Genomic DNA, 4,492 nt, shown 5'->3' on the forward strand with positions numbered 1-4,492 from the left:
AGGGGACGGAGTCTAAGTCCCCGCCCCTTAGCAACTGTTGTCAGGGCACGGCGGGGTCTCTTATACAACAACCGACAGCAACCGCTCGGCCTTCTGAAACCGCACGAGAAGGAGCACCAAGTGGCGGGAAGGGGGAAGAGATCTTGGGCCGAGCAAAGTTCCAATAGGCGCCTTCCTGAGTCTAGGCTGCCAGTTACAACACACAAGAAAAGTAATTATTTCTCACGTTCTGCTTACTTTCAACCTTTCAGCTGCCTTGGTTTACTCCATATATAAAGCTGAAATTATAATTTAAGTATTTTTCCTGAACCATTTCTTAGGGCAGTGAGAATGATAGATCAGATCTCGGCAGATGAATAAGCAATAACTGAAGTGTTTGGGAAGAGGCACTTAAAGCTTTGCAGAAATGAACAACATAATCTGATGAACAAAAACAAATCCAGAAACAGAAAAACAACGATCAGACCGTCAAACCTCAGAGGGAAGGTAGGGGAGGGCGGGGGTAAGGGGGAGAGATCAACCAAAGGACTTATATGCAAGCATATAAGTCTAACCAATGGACACAGACAAGGAGGAGGGGGTGGGAGGAGGGCATGAGTGGGGGGAGGGGGGTAAGGAGGGTAATGTGGGGATAAGGACACATATGTAATAACTTAATCAATAAAGAAATTAAAAATAAATAAAGCTTTGCAGAGACTCTCCTAAAAAGAACATGTAAAATGTTAATAGTAAATGACATTCCTGGAGTCCTCTGTGTCACAGAAGCACCTCAGTGGCCGGCAAACACTATATAAATAGAAAATGGCCAGGTCAGTGATCTCTGCCTCATTTCCCGATTCTGTACAGCTCAAAATGCTTGTGATTGCTGCCCTGGTTCTTTTTTAATAACCTTTTTAAAGCAAGCAGTTTAATGGGGCTTGCTAATATGGGAATTGGATATCCACTGAAGTGTTGAAATTGTAACCTTTGGTATTTAAGGATCTGCAACAGTTACTAAAAGTCGCAGGTGTGCAGGAACTAGTGCATCCGAGTTCACTCTATTCTTGGAATAATTATGCCTTCTTCCATTTGTGTACATTTTCAACATTTCACTTTCTAATTTTATGCTTTTACAACCCTGTAAGATTAGTAATGTGAGCCCCCAGAAGAAATACATCTGCCAAGAAGGACTCCTCATGGTTAACTGGGCCCTGACAGGCCTCTCACACACACTGCCGTTCAGGGAAAAGTCAGGGAACTGAGCTGTCAGCTTCCTGCACTGTGTGCTCCAGCCACCTGAGTCAACTCCTATGAGGGAGTTCCAACCATGCAGCGAGACCTGCCCGGACCAATGGGAACTTTAGAGCTATATACTCATTTGCATCTATGTTGGCCAATCAGAGCTGTTCTCTAACGAGACCAATCAGAATGCAGAGTTCCAACCAATCAGAATAGTGCATTTGGACCATTCAGAGCTGTGCTTCTGGATTTCTCGCTTGCATAAAAATGGACCAATCAGGAAACAGGGTGGGGAGTTTCTCTATAAAAGGTGGCCTCCCCTTAGTCTCAGTGGAGCACACTTTTGGTTTTCATCAGAGACTGTGTTTTCCTGGTTGCAAATTGTGCACAGGAATAAAGCCTATCCTTCTCCACACTCAAACTGAGAACTGTTGTTGACAGTGAGAAAAGTCATCTTCCCTTTTCAGATGAGGAAACTAAGAAAGTAAGTGGTTAAGGGTCTTGTCTACGGTAACAAAACTAGTCAGTAATCTGCCAGGATTAGGACACAGTCCTGACCCTGGGCTCACCAGAGGATATGTTTATTGATTTTAGAGAGAGGGAAAGATGAGAGAGAGAAGCATCAGAACATTGAGTGTTGCCTTCCGTACTTAACCCAACTAGGGATTGAACCTGCAACCTAAGTATGTACCCAGACCAGGAATTGAATCCAAAACCTTTCAGTATGTGGGTCCACACTCCAACCAACTGAGCTACACCAGCCAGGGCTGGGCTCAACTTCTTTTTAATACAGTGGCTCATCGCCACATGTGGCTATAAAGGACGTTTAATGTGATAAATATGAACTGAAATGACTTGTAAATACATCTTCGACTCTAGATTTAGAAAACTTAGTATGAAAAAAAGTAAAATATTTCATTAGTAATTTTTATATTGATATTGAAATAATTGGGCTAATTATTAAAATCAATTTCACCTGTTTCTTTTTTTTAATCTGGCTACCAGAAAATTTAAAATTACAAATGTAGCTTAAATTATATTTGTACTACACAAGGCTGGTCTAAACAATTCTCTTTCTTGATTGATTTTTAAATGCATCCTCTATTTTTAAAGCTTAATGGTGACATTTAACATTACTAACCACTGTATCTCTTTTATTCAATTCTATAGACATTTGTTGAGTGCCATCTCTGTGCAAGGAACCGTGCGGACAACAGGAAGATGAAAAAGACATTGTCCTAGTCTCCAGAGATTCACAATAGAATCTGAGAGATGAAATGAGCACAAATGCCTATAATTACTGGAAGCTTGTGGTTTTAGGCCACCACATGGAGAGACTTCTGGCAGATGTGGGATTGCAAAAGAGGGATTTGGGTCTTGAAGAATGTACAGGGTTTCAAAAAGCAGAGAGTTTCCTATAGGAATTTCAGGTGGACCATACCAAAGAGTTTGGATTTTATCATGTAGGTGATAGGGAGCCGCTGGAAGTTTGAGCAGGAGAGGGATATCAGAGTTGTGGTTTAGGGAGATTATCTTAGCAGCATTTTGTTGGGACTGATGGAAACTGGAAGTAATTGGATATGCAAAAGGCAAACACAAACATGAACCACAAGGGGGAGATGTATCGCTTCCTGCCGCATCCCTAATAGAGAATGTTCATGATTTTTGTAAAAATTAAAAATCACCCTGCCAGGATCGCGGTGGTTGAGTTCCTTGGTGTGAACTGATCTTAGGTTCTGAGGCATGAAAACCAGTCTGCAGACTTACCAACGTGTTTGCCTTTCAGAGTGATACGGTATCTTGTTATTAAAATGAGCAAGTGAATAAAAAGGTCATCTTATTCAGAGGCACAAAGTGTCAAGAGCTAATGGCTATCCACCCAATGAAGTTCCCTATTCAAATATAACCCTGCTCAGGGAAGAGAGTCAGCAAATGAGCCTGGCAAGAGGAGGTGGACAGGACCAAAAATTAAAGTGAGATTATGGCAATAGGCATATGAAAGTCTGTGAGGTTGACAGGTGGCAGACAGGAAAACAGATTACAAAGCAGAAGGAAATTAGCACTAGAAAGGAATGATCAAGTAGTGGTATAAAATAAGTTTGAAAAGGTTTACCCCAAAAATCTATTTTCTCTTGTAGGTAATTATGTTAAAGCAAAATTTATAGGAAATATTTAAGGATTACCTTCTAATAGAATGTTCTCTTTAATATTGCGATGTCAATAACGTACATCAAATATACTCACGGATTGCAGTTAATGCACGAAATTACCTCTTGGTAAATGAATCCATTTAGGTAGCTCTGAATGTTAAAATTATTCAATTACATATGCTAAACTTTCCCCCGGGACAAGATTAAAATTTCCCGTAAGAGTTCAGTTTGAATCTCCCAACACCCTCTTTCTAGCACTTCTTTCCTTTTGCCTTTTATGATGCCTGAAGCCAAGAGGCTGGAAGGATAAGGTGCTGAGTATACCTATCCTCTTCACCTTCCATTTAAAGGGGTGAGGAAGCGCCCCACAGCTTTTATGGTACCACTGTCAGACCAGTTTCAGAGGTGGAAGGAAGCTCATCCCCAAGCAGGAGTTCAACTGGTGAAGGTTTGTGTCATTCTTTCCATTGTCTCAAGGGAAGTGTGAAATAGGAGAGGTCGTCTTTATCCAGTATCATCTGCCTGGCATGAATGAATTAGCAGCAATTCCAGGCCAACACTGTGAACACAGGTGAGCCTGGCCGAAAGAGTCAAAACCAGCCTTTTTTCTTTTTAGTTTAGTGGCCAAGTTGGACTTTCTTTCTTCCCTTTGTGGTTCTCATAGCTATTCAGAGTATAAGCTCCAGCTTTCAAGCACATGGCATTTAAAAGCAAGGGAGCCCTCGACGGTTTGGCTCAGTGGATAGAGCATCTGCCTGCGGACTGAAGAGCCCCACAAGGAATATTTGGGGAATAGCCTGGTAATTTAAAGCTAAGATTTTAGATTCTGGTCTTAAGTTTTATCTTAATAATAGTAGGACCTTAAGCAAGTTGCTTATTGGCTGGACTTCAATTTTCTCATCTGTAAAGTAGTGACAGTAATTCATACATCCACTTCACATGGTTGTTTTATAAAATGATACACAAGATTCAAGCGTGTTAAGAAAAATAACTTCCACCATAAGCGTGAGGTCTGAAGTAGAAGGGAGGATCATGAATGAGGAAAGGGGGGTTGGTCATGAATGACTAACAGCCTGCTCAATGCGTGAATGTGTGTCTAGCTGCATTGGGTGATATGAGACTGT

Source organism: Myotis daubentonii, chromosome 1, assembly GCF_963259705.1.
Source record: "Myotis daubentonii chromosome 1, mMyoDau2.1, whole genome shotgun sequence".
In the NCBI taxonomy this organism is placed as follows: Eukaryota; Metazoa; Chordata; class Mammalia; order Chiroptera; family Vespertilionidae; genus Myotis; species Myotis daubentonii.